Raw genomic sequence first — 16,402 nt, 5'->3', positions numbered from 1 at the left:
TTCACTCTCCCTAAAAATCAATGGAAAATTATCCTCGGGTGAGGAGTAACCAAAAAAAAACAACAAAAAAACAAAAGGAAAAGAAAGAAAGAAAAAAAACACATAAGTTATAAAAAAGGCTTTCCTCAAGACATTTCAAGCCAGTACTCCAAGTGCCCGTCATAATCTTCATTTGTGTCCCCGCTGGCCTGTCTAGAACTAGCATGTAGAACACAAAAGGATGACAAGTCAGTCCCTGCCATTACTCTGCAGACTCTCCTCACCCCACAGACTCTCAGTGCCCTAAGACACGTCCACCCACCCCCAAAGGGTTCCTCCAGTTTGAGGAAACCTGACTTGGAGGGAAGATTGGAAGTCTGAAGCTCCATCATTCAGCCCTGAAAAGATACCAGGCCAGCCTTTCTTAAGAGAACCTCCACTTGAGCCTCTTTACAAAGCCCTCATTTCTCCACATAAAATGCTGTCCAGCCCACCCCACTTCCTTTTTCCCTCTCATTTCTGGCAAAGAATGGCACATTACAGGGGAGGGAGACTTGATCGTTGCAATGCATTACCTAAGTGTCCCAAGTCATGACACAATCAAAAGTGCTACCAAAGCAAATAATAGAGCGTGTTTTGGTCCCCAAAGCAATGCCCTGGCTTCTTGTCTGAGTGCACCATTTAGTTTGAAGATGTAACTAGATTCTCAACTGTTTATGCTAGTTAAATATCTATTTTCCCATAAGATTGATTCCTTTCTTCTGCAGTCTCTAGAGGAGCAGTTCACAGAATGATTAGGTGCAGGGCCTTTTGTTGGCCAGCCTGGATCCTTTTTTTTTTTTCAATTAGCAATAATCGCACCTCGGATAAACCTCATTGGCTCCGAATACTGCCACTGCACAAAGTTTGGATCCTTATCTTGATTATTCCATTTGGTTGCAGGTAACCTTTGGCAAATGATCTAATCTTTCTACATTTCTTCATCTGTGAAGGAAGTATCATAACAGCACCACTTTCTTTTTTTAAAATAAATTTTATTGATTTTTTACAGAGAGGAAGGGAGAGGGATAGAGAGTTATAAACATGGATCAGCTGCCTCCTGCACACCTACTACTGAGGATATGGCTGCAACCAAGGTACATGCCCTTGACCGGAATCGAACCTGAGACCTTTCAGTCCGCAGGCTGATGCTCTATCCACTGAGCCAAACCGGCCAGGGCAACAGCACCACTTTCATACAGTTATCCTGAGGTTTAAATAAATTAACAGAAGTCGAGTACTTAGAACAGTGAACAGTGCCTGACACATAGATAGCCCCGTGGAAGTATTCGTTATTACTGATGAGTTAAGACAGTGCCTGACACATAGATAGCGCCGTGGAAGTATTCGTTATTACTGATGAGTTAAGACTGATGTTTAACTGGTATTTTCCTCTGTCCCTACAGTAGAGCTAAAAGATTTCCAAAAAATACTCTGGTTTCTCTTCAGATCGTATAAATCTTTCGCCTTTTTAAAAAAGATTTCCAAAGCCCACAGAAGGTTCACCGATCTTAAAATGTCTTTGATACAACCCAACAGTCAGAGGTAGTCCCAGAAGCGGACGGCAGTGGGACAGGATGTGAGCCACCATTTTGCACTGCATGGCAGCACCATGCTTCTCACCGACCGGACCCTTAGGGCTCTGCCCTCGCCTGAGACACTTCCTTTCTCCAGTGGGAAGGCCCATAATGGCACATTCAAGACCCAGCTCAAATGCCACCCCAGCCCAGGCAGAGCTGATCCCTCATTTGCTTGTTCTGTTCCCACAGCGCAGCAGTCAGCTGTACAGTGAAGAACTTCCCCCTTTGCATTAGTGGCAGCATGCTAGTGCCCTCAAACTTGACCTGTATTTCTCGCCAGCCAATACGTCTTCCTTAATGGGACTAAAACCCAGAGAGTTTGAGGGAGCAACCCAAGGTCAGGTGCTTGATAGTAAAATGAAGGCTTAGGGACCAGGACCATGATGCGCCAGTTCCTAGGCCAGGGCTCTTTCCTCTGTCCTTATGTCCCACTTCCATTATGGAATGTCCACTAGGGGCCACAGTACTCGTAAAGTACTGTGAGCTCTTTATATATGTCATTTCTAATCCTCCCAACCCAGAAAAGTTTTTTTTTCCTGTTTAACGCCATAGAGACTAAGGCCAAGCGACCTGCTCAAGGCCACACGGCAGTCTGTGGCAGAGCAAGGCTTAGAACATGGGTCAGTCTGACTCCAAAGCCAGGAGAATTTCTAATCTATCATGTTGCCGCTCCATACTGGAAATGAGAACAGAGGGCAAAAAGCACTGAATGGTTCATTTAAAACACACTCATCCTACATGCAGACAATTGTTGTTTTAAGGAAAGAGTAGAAGAAAAAGAGAGATTACATTTTGGCATGCAAAGGCAAAACAATATTTTTTTTCCTGTTCCTGGATCCCATTGCAGCTTCTTCAAAGCAAGTGAATTTATGCATGTTGACACAGCTCTTATTTTAAACTCTTCTTTGGCTCAGTTTTCAGCTTCTTCCTCTTGGCATCACCAGTTCCATGACTCCCCTCTTCCAGTCTCTGAGAATCTGCCTAAAATAATTATGCAGCAGTTACTGTTCAGATCCACACCACGCATGATAATTCAGTCCTTCCCACTAACCCATAGTTTCTTCTGGTTTTAGAGTCGATTACCTGGCATGTCAGCATGTTAATCATAAGGGTCTTCGACTTCAAGGAAATATGAATATTGATATTTTAAACATATGTTCATTGGGGAGCACCTTTCTAGTTGCTAGATAGATGCTGCCCAATTTATGATTCATTTAATAAAGCCAATTAGATTTTCAAAAATATTTTTATTTTATTGATTTTTTTTTTTTTTTTTTTACAGAGAGGAAGGGAGAGGGATAGAGAGCCAGAAACATCGACGAGAGAGAAACATCGACCAGCCGCCTCCTGCACACCTCCCACTGGGGACGTGCCTGCAACCAAGGTACACGCCCTTGACCGGAATCGAACCTGGGACCCTTGAGTCCGCAGGCTGACGCTCTATCCACTGAGCCAAACCGGTTTGGCAAGATTTTCAAAAATATAATAAAAATATGTTCATTGCGTCAGGAAGTTTGTCCTTTAATAATCTTAAATCACATTTTTTTCTAAATTATTTACAAATATGTAGTTTTCTCATTTTTGCCTGAAATAGATAGTAGATACTAGTATATTTTAATCTGAGTATACCCATTGACATAAAAGCTCCATAAGTGAAAATGAATGTATGTTATTTTTAAAAATATATATATTTTTATTGATTTCAGAGAGGATGGGAGAGGGAGAGACAGATAGAAACATCAATGATGAGAGAAAATCATTGATCGGCTGCCTCCTGCACCCCCAATACTGGGGATCAGGCCTGCAACCTCCTGGTTCATAGGTCAATGCTCAACCACTGAGCCACATCGGCCATGCAAATGTATGTTATTTTAAACTTGCTTCCTTAAAAAACACCAGGTTATTGCACTTTGGCTGTTTGCAACTAATGAAAAATAATTTAGAAACTTCCCATTAACACGCTTGTGCAAAAAAGAAAAATGCGCTGCAATGCAAGATGCCTGCCAAATGGGAAAAATAAAACTAAAGAAAGTTCCGTTGTTGTACAATTAGTAAGATCTCAAATTGGTCCAAACCGACATCATGCGCCCCCTACTATGATGTATTGAGAAGGACCCAACATCACTTCTGTGATCTTCTTGCCAAAAATGCACAACCTGAACCTAATCCTGAAGAAACATCAGACAAACTCAAAATAAAGGACCTTCCACAAAATGAATGGCCTATATTCTTCAAAAAAATGTCAAGGTCAAGAAATACAAAGAAAAGCCGAGGAACTGTTTCAGATGAAAAGAAACTAAGGAGAGCCAACCAGTTTGGCTCAGTGGATAGAGCCTTGACCCACGGACTGAAGGGTCACGGGTTTGATTCCTGTCAAGGCCATGTACCTCGGTTGCAGGCTTGAGGCAACAAATCAATGTTTCTCTCTCTCTCTCTGGCTCTCCCCTCCACTCTCTCTAAAAATCAATGGAAAAATAAAAATTATTTTAAAAAAAAGAAACTAAGGAGATTTTACAAGTAAATCATAATGTGTGATTCTGGATGGGATCCTGGACCAGGAAAGAAAAATTGCCATAGGAGACATTATGGGGACAATCGACAACAGTGGAACAAGGACTCTGGATTAAACAATAACTTGTAGCAACGTTAAAGTTCCTGACTTTGGCCAGTGTACTATGATAATATAAGAGAATGTCTCTGTTCTTAAGAATTATACCCCAAAGCATTTGGGGTGAAGGGACATAATGTCTCCAACTAATCCATGCTTTGGGAAAAAGTATATATGCATGGGTAAATTAAAGAAGAGAGAGTGACTAACAAGGCTACAGGACAAAATGTCAACAATAGTTGAATCTGGGTAAAGAGTGTACAAGTGTTCCTTGTACACTATTTGAAACTTTTATGTGTGTGTGTTTAAAATTAAAATTTAACAAGAGCAGTGAGCCTGGCTGGTGTGGCTCAGTGGTTGAGCGTCGATCTATGAACCAGGAGGTCACGGTTTGATTCCCAGTTGGGACACATGCCTGGGTTGTAGGCTCGATCCCCAGTGTGGGGCGTGCAGGAGGCAGCTGATCAATGATTCTTTCTCATCGTTGATGTTTCTAACTCTCTCTCCCTCTCTCTTCCTCTCTGAAATAAATAAATTTAAAAGGAGCACTGAATGTATAGAAAACATAAGATGTTAAAAAGGAGGAAGAAAAGCCATGCTTCTGAGGTGTATATGACACAATGGAGTCTAAGACATGTTTAAATGTCTTGGTAACAGGCAAGCTTGACTTCAGGGAAACAGTCAGCCTTTGAAAGTGCGGAGTTGAGGAAAACAGGAAGGTTGCCTTTTTGGTACTTTCAGCTCTTTGTTCACAGGCTTAATAAAAAACCCGGAGGTTAATGCGTTATCCAGCCCCATCACTCACTACCAGGCCTCCAGGTGGCTGCTCACCTTTCCTAACAACTTTGACACCTGAATGCAATGCCTGTCTCATCCTCAGTGGAGTTTCGGTTTCTTTGTGGGAGATTTGGCCAACGCCCTATCTCAGTTCCTTAAACTATTTAGCTCCAATAATTCTGGATGCTTGTGGCAGGCTGGGGGCAGGAGGCAGTTCATGTAAAAGTCATGGCCACTAAGAATATGTGTAGCATGCCCATTCTTGGATCATATCAAAGTATACCCTTCACTCTTTAAATAGTCCTTCAGTCTGAGGACCACTCTATTTCCTCCTCACTTTATCACTCACCTCATTTCTGTCCTCTCCTCATAGTTGATTATCACATCTTCAAGCCCTCAAGCCCTCAAACCCTCATCCTTAGTCCCTGTAAACTCCCAACCCTGGATCAATTCAGACTTTGGCCTTCTCACCAAATCTTTCTTAAATACATTTAGTCATTTCCCGGAACCCCTATTCTATTACCTAAATTTGGGCCTTTATTCGTTCTGTCCTCCACAGTAATAACTGGCTCCCTGCAATTCATGCCCCACAGGCCTCAATAGTCATCTTTCCAGAATACAATTCTAATGATATAACAACTCCCCTGCTACAGCTCTTCAGTGCCAATTGCCTACAGAATGAAGTTCAAATGCTATGTATGGCTTAAACACTTCTCACAATCTGACCTGAGCCTTCTTTTCCTCATGCAACTCCTATTATTCCTCCAAAGACACAGGTTCTAACCCTGCTAAGTTTCTGCAAGGCTCAGACACATCATGGTTTTCACTACCCAATGATGTTAAGAAAATTAACCAAAATTTGGGATTAAGATTATTTATTAAATAATAAAGGAATTATTCCATGTTCTTTCTTTGTTGTGCTGGAATATTCTCAAATAAGTACTCCTATGAAACCTAATGCAGAGCAGTGCTGTCCAATAGAGCCACATATAGTAGCCACATTAAAAAATGAAATAAAAGCCCTGACCGGTTTGGCTCAGTGGATAGAGCATTGGCCTGCGGAATGAAGAGTTCTGGGTTCGATTCTAGTCAAGGGCATATATTAGTACCTTGGTTGCGGGCACATCCCCAGTATGGGGTGTGCAGGAGGCAGCTGATCGATGTTTCTAATTCTCTATCCCTCTCCCTTCCTCTCTGTAAAAAATCAACAAAATATATTTTAAAAAATGAAATAAAAACAAACTGGAGAAATTGAGGTTAATAATGTATATTATTTTACCCAATATATTCAGAGTTTTATCCTCTCAATATGTAAAAAAATTATCAATGAGATATTTTAGATTCTCTTTTTTATCCTAAGTCTTTGAAATCCAGTATGTATTTTACCCTTATAGCACATCTTTGGGTGCTATATTTTAATGAAAAGTATTTAATCTCTATTTAGATTTCATAAAATTTACAACTGAAAAAAGTAAGATTACATACCCAAGTTGTCTTAATATACCTAAAAGTTTCCCATAACTGAACTAAGTACCAAAAAATCATTTTCCTGTAATGTTTACATCCACATTGACAAAACTAACTTTAAAAGAATTGATTTTGAAGCAAAACATGTCAGTTTCAAAACCACATTTGTACAAGTTAAATTCACTCATTTATGTCAACTCAGTATTTTTTTAAAAAATATATATTTTATTGATTTTTTACAGCGAGAAAGGGAAAGGGATAGAGAGTTAGAAAAATCGATGAGAGAGGAACATCGATCAGCTGCCTCCTGCACACCCTCCACTGGTGATATTCCCGCAACCAAGGTACATGCCCTTGACTAGAATCAAACCTGGGACCCTTCAGTCCGCAGGCCGACGCTCTATCCACTGAGCCAAACCGGTCAGGGATCAACTCAGTATTCTCAATGTTAAATTCAAAGAAGCATTGTGTTATTTGAAAAGCAATTCTAGATTCATCAATATAAACAAAGCATTCTTCAAAGTTTACTTACAATTTTTACAGCCAATATACCTAATGCTGTCTATTATAATTACAATCTTCTGCATATTGTTTCATGTTAGAAAAATGTATAAAATCAATATATTTTTTAAAAATATATTTCTTTATTCATTTCAGAGAGGAAGGGAGAGGGAGAGAGAGATAGAAACATCAACGATGAGAATCATTGATCAGCTGCCTCCTGAACGCCCCCTACTGGGGATCGAGTCCACAACCAGGCATGTGCCCTTGGCTGGAATCAAACCTGGGACCTTCAGTTCTCTATCCACTGAGCCAAACAGGCTAGGGCTAAAATCAATATTATTGATTTAAATCATGCAACGTTTCAATTTCAACATAAACTCTTATACCTGTCTAGCTAAATCATAAATACGCTTTTCCTTTCTGTAGAGCTTCACATCTATCTTGTTCATATGCAGTGTGCTATCCATAAGAAAACATGTAAATCACATTGCCAGCTTTTTAAATTAATGGATATTTGGCAAACACTCCTTTTGTTATTGTTAACAGCACAGTAAAACTTTGTAAAACTTTTTGTTTGGCAACAAACAAAAGATCATTACATTCATTGTCTACTTCTTTCAACAGTTCCATAAATTGGTGATGAGTCATAAAACTTGTACGTATATGCTGAATAGTTTTAACAATCGTTTCCATGATGCTTTTCAGAAAACTGAGCACAAATATTTTCAGTGTGTATCATAAGTAATATGAAGTCACCAGAAAAACATCAGTCTCTTGTTTTAAAATTTCAACAGATCCAAAATCTTGACCTAACAGCTGGAGCACCATCCATCATGATAATTTTTTTTTATATCCAACTAAGGGTCTTTTTTGACAGATGTAAAATATTTTAAAATATCTATGCTATTGTCCTAGCCGGTTTGGCTCAGTGGATAGAGCTTTGGCCTGCTGACTGAAGGGTCCCAGGTTCAATTCTGGTCAAGGGCATATGCCTGGGCTGTAGGCTCGATCCCCAGTAGGGGGCATGCAGGAAGCAGCCAATCAATGATTCTCTCATCATTGATGTTTCTATCTCTCCCTCTCTCTTCCTCTCTGAAATCAATAAAAAAAATATTTAAAAAAATATCTATGCTATTGTTTTGGGGGGCTATGAATTGGCATTTATTTGCAAGCATGGCAGTCCTTTCAAACAAAATATAAAATTTTTAAGTAAAATTTCAATAAATGAAATACTTTCATTTACTATTGCCATCTAAAACTGGTTTTCTTTTATGTGCAGGAATTCAAGCCCTTTTAAAAAGATTTTTAAATTGATTTTTGGAGAGAGGAAGAGAGAGGGAGAGAGCAAAACATGGCTATGCTGCGTATCTTCCACTGGGCTGACAGGTGGGGGCGGGGCAGCGTTTTGGTGCACAGAAAACACCCAACCAACTGAGCCACACGGGCTAGGGCTCAAGCCATTTTAAAGCTGGCCAAAGTTCCAAGTTCAGAACTTGTTATCATTTTTTTTAAACAATTTTCATTGGGCATTCAATTTTGAATGCAGGTATCTAATTTTACTGTTCTCATCAAATTCACTCTGTATTTGCTGAAAATCTTCCTTAATATTGTTCACTTTATTATCTTTAACCGATTTTTACACATAACTTTTTTTTGGTCTGCTGCAGCAAATTATATGAACTTTACAACATACTTCTTCCAATGCCTTTGTTCCCCACCCCCTTCTGTGTAGTATTAATATCTACATCTCCACTCAATTCTGCCTCAGTTGTATGCCTTCTATTTAAATTGAAAAATTAGTCCCTACTTATTTTTTATTTTAAAATTATTTAATTATATTATAATTTAAAGTATAAGAAGAATTTCCATTTAGTTACCAGTTATGATTTATATGGGTATGATGGTAAATGGTGCTGTCTGAATAAGATGTTCAAATAAACATAAATACATTTATTTTTATCCTCACCCTAGGATATTTTTCTTTAAAAAAAATATATTTTATTGATTTCAGAGAGGAAGGGAGAAGGAGAGATAGAAACATCAATGATGCCAAAACCGGTTTGGCTCAGTGGATAGAGCGTCGGCCTGCGGACTGAAAGGTCCCGGGTTCGATTCCGGTCAGGGGCATGTACCTGGGTTGCGGGCACATCCCCCGTGGGAGATGTGCAGGAGGCGGCTGGTCGGTGTTTCTCTCCCATCGATGTTTCTAGCTGTCTGTCTCTCTCCCTTCCTCTCTGTAAAAACTCAATAAAATATATTTTAAAAAAAAAAGATTTAAAAAAAAAAAAAAAAAAAAAAAAAAAAAAAAAGAAACATCAATGATGAGAATCATTGATCAGCTGCCTCCTGCACACCTCCTACTGGGGATCGAGCCTGCAACCCGGGCATGTGCCCCGACCAGGAATCGAACCGCGACCTCCTGGTTCATAGGTCAATGCTCAACCACTGAGCCACGCTGGCCGGGCAAGATATTTTTCCATTGATTTTAGAGAGAGTGGAAGAGAGAGGGAAAGACAGAGAGAAACAACTATGTGAGAGAAACACATCGATTAATTGCCTCCTGAACAAGCCCGTTTGGGCCTGGACTGGGGAGGAGCCTGCCACCAAGGTATGTGCCCTTGACCAGAATCAAACCCAGGACATTTTGGTCCATAAATGGATGCTCTATCAACTGAGCAAAACCGGCTAGGGCTAAACACATTTTAATGCTAAAAATTTGAATTGACTCAATCCATTAACACTAACTAGAGAAATAATGAGTTTATGTCTAATACTGGAGATGACTCACACAGTTGACACACATAGTATAGTACAGTACAGCAATATCTATGAGATGCAACAGTTAAAGTGAAATATAGTCCTACCTAAACAATAAGGTTGAATTTAATGGGAAAATAGTTTACACTACTTCAATTTTCAATTAAAATTAAAATTGAAATGAAATGAAATAAAATTAAAAGTTCAGTTAGTCACACTAGCCTTTCAAGTGCTCAGTAGCCACATGTGGCTAGTGGCTGTCGTACTGGATAGTGCAGGTCTAAAGAAATTTAACTTGAACTTACTAATTACTATTGATTAGGCCCAGACTACGAAGTTACATATTTATACGTTAACTTGATAAGATTGTGAGTGATATTTTTTGTCCTGTAGAAATGCAAATGATTTCTGAAAAGGCTAACACTGATAGTTGCATTTGTATCTAACTTTGTAGCTTAATCAGCAATTGCATTCCATCTTACTATCCTTCCATATAGTGCTGCCCTTAAATTTGATGTCATAGGAGAACATTGGATGATGTAGAGAGATATTCACAAAGTATTATTATGTGAGAAAAAGCAGGTCACAAAAGAAAATATACAGATTGGTCCCATTTTCATATATTTATAAGTATGTATGTTCTAGAAAAATAGGAAGGAGATAAACAAAGATACTTACCATTGCCTATGGGTGGACTTACGTATGATTGTTAAATAATTTCCTTTTTTGATTGTCTTTATTTTTTAAAACTAAGAAAACTCTCATAAATATTTTGTAATTTTTTCTCTCTCCATAATACACGCATATTTTGTAATTTTTACTCGGGTTAACTTCATGAGGCTTTTCTCACCTCCCTTTTCTCTGTTCCTTTAAAACTAGGTGCCCTGCTCTGAAACAGTTTAGCAACACTGGGAGTCCCAGGTACTTGTCACATTACTCAAGTACTTCCTTTAAAAAATGATGATGATGGTGATGATATTAACATACATGTATAGAAGACTGGAGTCCTCTACTTGAAATATCATTTCTTTTCTATAACCTGAAATAATCATGTCTTTTCTGTACCTATGCTGTGTTCTTTCACCTGCTTACTGAGATTCTGTCTTTTTTTTTTTTGGCACTTTCCTGTGAATAGTTTTTTTTTAAAAAAAATATTTCTTGCCGAAACCGGTTTAGCTCAGTGGATAGAGCGTCGGCCCACAGACTGAAAGGTCCCAGGTTCGATTCCGGACAAGGGCATGTACCTTGGTTGCGGGCACATTCCCAGTGGGAGATGTGCAGGAGGCAGCTGATCGATGTTTCTCTCTCATCGATGTTTCTAACTCTCTATCTCTCTCCCTTCCTCTCTGTGAAAAATCAATAAAACATATTAAAAAAAATATTTCTTTATTGGTTTCAGAGAGGAAGGGAGAAGGAGAGAGAGACAGAAACATCAATGATGAGAGAGAATCATCAATCGGCTGCCTCCTGCACACCCCCACTGGGGATTGAGCCCGCAACCCAGGCATGTGCCCTTGGCCGGAATCGAACCTGGGACCCCTCAGTCCGCAGGCTGACGCTCTATCCCAGCCGTGGGCAAATTACGGCCCGCGGGCCGGATCCGGCCCGTTTGAAATGAATAAAACTAAAAAAAAAAAAAAAAAAGACCGTACCCTTTTATGTAATGATGTTTACTTTGAATTTATATTAGTTCACACAAACACTCCATCCATGCTTTTGTTCCGGCCCTCCTGTCCAGTTTAAGAACCCATTGTGGCCCTCGAGTCAAAAAGTTTGCCCACCCCTGCTCTATCCACTGAGCCAAGCCGGCCAGGGCCTGTGAATAATATTTTGATGTGTCTAAATTGTGAATAAACTGACAACGCCCCTTTCTTTCCAATCTAGGCCTGGCATAAAGGCTCCCTCAAAGAAGGGTGGTGAGAAAGAAGTGGGCCATTCTGCCAACAATGAGGTAGTGACCAGATAATACACCATGAACATTCACAAGCGCACCCATAGAGGGGGTTTCAAGAAGCGGCCCCTTGGGCACTCAAAAAGATCTGGACATTTGCCATAGAGGAGATGGGAACTCTAGACGTGGGCATTGATACCAAGCTCAACAAAGCTGTCTGGGCCAAAGGAATAAGGGATGTCCCATACCACATCCAGGTACAGTTGTCCAGAAAATGTAATGAGGATGAAGGTTCACCAAATAAGCTCTATGTGTTGGTCACCTACGTACCTGTCACCACTTTCAAAAATCTACAAACGGTTTGTGTGGATGTTAACTAACCACTGATTGCCAAATAAAGTCATTAAAACTGCAATAAAAACACAGACAATGCCTTATAAATAGGACAACGAGGACAATAAACTCAGCGCATATTTATTTCTATCTGTGCCTGCCACCCACCCTGAGTTTTAGAATTCATTGTTTATCCTTCTCTTTCCCCTCTAGCCTGTGAGCCCTTGAAGCTGGAGATGTTTTATTAACTTTGTGGTTCACTGCCTAGGACAGTGATGGCGAACCTTTTGAGCTCGGTGTGTCAGCATTTTGAAAAACCCTAACTTAACTCTGGTGCCGTGTCACATATAGAAATTTTTTGATCTTTGCAACCATAGTAAAACAAAGATTTATATTTTTGATATTTATTTTATATATTTAAATGCCATTTAACAAAGAAAAATCAACCAAAAAAATGAGTTCGCGTGTCACCTCTGACACGCGTGTCATAGGTTCGCATCACTGGTCTAGGATAAGACCTGGCATATGACAGGAAGAATGGGCATGCTATAACTATGTGAGGATTGAATGAAAGAATGGGAATCCCATGTATTCTTTTTTTTTCATGCATGTACACACTTAGGCCCCTACTATGTGGCATTCATCCTAGAACAGTGGTCGGCAAACCGCGGCTCGCGAGCCACATGCGGCTCTTGGGCCCCTTGAATGTGGCTCTTCCACAAAATACCACGTGTGGGCGCCCACGTACAGTGCGATTGAAACTTCGTGGCCCATGCGCAGAAGTCGGTTTTCGGCCTGGGCGAGTCTATTTTGAAGAAGTGGCGTTAGAAGAAGTGGGGGTACGTTCGCTGAGGTCGACCCCTCAGATTGAGGACGTTTTTGGCAAAGGCCAGCTTAGGAGTACCCTAATTAAGTTAATAACAATGTACCTACCTATATAGTTTAAGTTTAAAAAATTTGGCTCTCAAAAGAAATTTCAATCGTTGTACTGTTGATATTTGGCTCTGTTGACTAATGAGTTTGCTGACCACTGTCCTAGAACATCTATAAGTCTGGGATATAAGAGGACCATGATTTAATTGAATATGATGAAAGCAGAATTTAAAAGACATGAAACCAAGAAGACAACATAGACCTGACTAGTTTTATATAATGGGACATTCATCCTAGCTACGAAACAATCCCATTACTGTGAAATTGAGAAGCAGTGTCCTTAATAGACTTCTTTCTCAGTGGGCACCGGATCCTAACTTCATCCGCAAAGCTTAAAATAAAAAGACTGCTCTTTGCTTTTTTCTTTTTCCAAATCTCACAATTTGAAGATCAGAATCACAAGTTGGCAAACCTACAGAGTTTGCAGCATTCTGTTTTAAGCAAAGACGCTGTGAAACTACAAATAGAATCAAGTGTTTTCATCACAGCTGGATTTCCAGCTTCTCTTCCATCTGTGGAGCCCACCCGCTGGGCAATCAGCCAATAGGTGCTCACCTTCTCTCTGTATTCTTGTGGCATGAAGGCAGGTACTTCAACAGAGAAAATGTAACTCGGAAGCAGGGTTCCTCTATTGTTGTTGCTATGGTGGGCTTAAGTTCATGTAGCAAGAGTCACTAAAGAAAGAAGATGAGACACCCCACAGATTACTTATTCATCATAACGGAGCGACCTGATAGATAAAACCTTAAGCAAATGATCCAACTTTTCATCACTGATAATGGGACAAACTGACATCAAGTGCCTTGTGATGCGATATCATGGTGTCTGGTTTATCCATTGCTGCATGATAAACCACCGTAGAATTCAGTGGTTTAAAATAACAATTGAGAGGACCTTAAAAATTAAATACAAACAAACACATTAACTGAAGTGTTTTTTCAAATAACATAATCACATTGGGGAGGCGGCATTAATCCAAGTAATTTGATACCCAGAATTTGGACTGCATGCCCTTTGGCTAAAGCACTCTAATACTAAATATTGAACTACAGTAAGAAAGCTTGTTTTGCATAGGCATGAGTTTGCAAGCCTGAAACTACTTTCTATGCATTCTAGGATTAAGCAAATAAGTAAATAAATTGTGAATAATGGAGTCCAGGTTTTCCACTGTTGGAGAAGGTAGTTAGAATTATGGAAAGGGGGCAGAATAGATTGAACACTTCTGGGTCCTGGCCGGGTAGTTCAGTTGGTTGGAGAATCGTCCAGATATGCCAAGGTTGCAAGTTCAATCCCCAGTCAGGACACAGGCAAGAATAAACCAATGAATGCATAAGTTGAACAACAAATTTATGTTTTTTTCTCTCTATCTCTCTCAAATAAATAAAAAAACATCAAAAATAAATTTAAAAAATAAAAATTTGTTTAAAAAAGAAGATAAAATGTTGTCTGCAACTTATTTTCAAATGGTTCAGGAAATATAAGAATAAACTTAAAATATGTGTGTGTGTGTGTTTGGAGAGAGAGAAGCAACTGTGGTAAAATTGTCAATCTTGGTGAATGGTATAGAGCTTTTAATGTGCTATTCGTTGAACTTTTCTGTGGTTTAAAAATTTTTCAAAATAAAGAATTGGAGATAAAAATAGAAGAAGAGCATTTCTTTTTTAAAAATATATTTTTATTGATTTCAGAGAGGAAGGGAGAGGGAGAGAGAGATAGAAACACCAGTGATGAGAGAGAATCATTGATTGGATGCCTTCTGCATGCCCCTTACTGGGGGATCAAGCCTGCAACCCAGGCATGTGCCCTTGATCAGAATTGAAGCCGGGACCCTTAAGTACACAGGTCGATGCTCTATCCACTGAGCAAAACCAGCTAGGGCAAGAAGAGCATTTCTTGGAAACATTTTCCTCCTAAAAACTGTAGTTATTTATTTTTAAATATATTTTTATTGATTTCAGAGAGGAAGGGAGAGGGAGAGAGAGAGAGAGAAACATCAATGATGAGAGAGAATCATTGATAGGCTGCTTCCTGCTTGGCCCTGCTGGGGATCAAGCCCACAACCCAGGCATGTGCCCTTGACCAGAATCGAACCCAGGACTCTTCAGTCTGCAGGCCAATGCTCTATCCAGTGAGCCAAACCAGCTATAGCCATATTGTAGTTATTTATATGATCCCCACATATATCATAGAATCTGAGAATCCTCAGAGTTCATCCAGCCTAGTGTTTATTAAACTAGTAGGGTCCCAGTGCACAAATTCGTGCACCTTGAAAGTAACTCTGGGCCATGAGGCTGCGGTAGGCACAGGGGCGGGTCTTGGTGCCCCCACCTGGCCCCTCTCGCCACGGACCCTGGTTCCCTGTCTGCTGGCTGTCCCACTCCCACCAGCCCCGCTCGAACCTGCTGAAGGCGTGGAGCGATTGGAGCCGGCGCCAGTAGTGGGTGCGAGTGGGGCCAGCACCATCAGCGGGTGCAAGTGGCAGCTGCTGCCCCAATCACTCCTCAGGAGCAGGGGGAGGTAGAGAAGCTTTCAGGAGTGATTGGGGCTGGCCGCCGCCACTCGCACCCACTGATAGCACTGAGTATCGGGACAGGTGCCAGGCACCAGCAGTGGGTGCGAGCAGGGCCGGCGCCAGCAGCAGGTGCAAGTGCTGGGGTGGGACTGCAGCACACAGGTGCAAAGAATTTTCAGTAACCACCAGAGGCTTGCCCCAATGACAGGGACCAACCTTGATCTGGCACCCCCGTTCACCTGCTCCACCATCCCGCCATAGGCAACGCCCTCCATGTTCCATGCATGCCCCCTGGTGGTCAGCACACGTCATAGCAACCAGTTGTTCCGCTGTTCAGTTTATTTGCATATTAGCCTTTTATATAGTATGGATTGTAACTCAGTCCTTGGCCATAACTAGCAGGGCACTGGCCAGCATTTCTTTGAGTGGAATGGAATGGCATAGGACAAAATAATGTCAGTGGATTCCATCACTTAAGAGAAATCCATTTGGGGGAAACTTGTTTGAATATCATATATGTGTATGCATGCCTTCTGCATGCCCCTTAATCGGTAAATTCCAATTAAAAAATCTATTTCTTACCATGGCTCATGCTCAAAATGGTTGAAAAGATTCAACTACCCAGGACTTTCAGATGATACCAGTTTAATTCAAGTCTGGGCATTCTGTTCTTCAAAAGGGCATTTTCAGATACTTCTTTTAATATATATTGTTATTACTTTATTATTATTATTAAAATGACCCAAATTTCAGATATGTAATAGCACATGGATAGAGAGGCACAAGAAGGAAAGCATTATATACTCAAGAAGTACACTCTAGTACATATAATAATCTAATACATGACAAAGGCGGCATCATAAATTAACCATCGAGACATGAATTCAAGTTGTTTTGCCATATTTAGTCAATTATTTGGTTTAAAAAATCTTTTAGAGCCTGACTCCACACCCTACAAAATGTATTCTTTTAAAAAGTCAAATTAAAAATAACCAGAATACAATTCAGGTGAATTTGTATCC

The 16,402-nt window shown here is 40.2% G+C and overlaps 1 protein-coding gene, 1 non-coding gene and 1 pseudogene across 3 annotated transcripts in view; 1 reads left to right on the top strand and 2 right to left on the bottom strand.

The window, feature by feature from the left end:
- Positions 1-740: 740 nt before the first annotated feature.
- On the bottom strand, positions 741-886 carry LOC111825289. The gene has a single exon (XR_002828461.1). It is a non-coding gene; the product is annotated as a U4 spliceosomal RNA (small nuclear RNA).
- Positions 887-2,337: 1,451 nt separating this feature from the next.
- Positions 2,338-16,402, bottom strand: part of MBTPS2 (membrane bound transcription factor peptidase, site 2) — a 101,087-nt gene continuing 87,022 nt past the window's right edge. For both annotated transcript variants that reach the window (XR_002828454.1, XR_002828455.1), the window contains exons 14-15: positions 13,424-13,542; positions 2,338-2,579 (exon numbers count right to left, since the gene is read on the bottom strand). The gene's annotated coding sequence lies outside the window, so the exon portion shown is untranslated. The remainder of the gene's footprint in view (positions 2,580-13,423; positions 13,543-16,402) is intronic.
- On the top strand, positions 8,306-11,982 carry LOC106696582 (annotated as a pseudogene).

Source organism: Myotis lucifugus, unplaced genomic scaffold (genome assembly GCF_000147115.1).
Source record: "Myotis lucifugus unplaced genomic scaffold, Myoluc2.0 scaffold_20, whole genome shotgun sequence".
In the NCBI taxonomy this organism is placed as follows: Eukaryota; Metazoa; Chordata; class Mammalia; order Chiroptera; family Vespertilionidae; genus Myotis; species Myotis lucifugus.
Note: the sequence above shows the minus strand (reverse complement) of the source record. Positions and strands in the feature narration are given on the sequence as shown.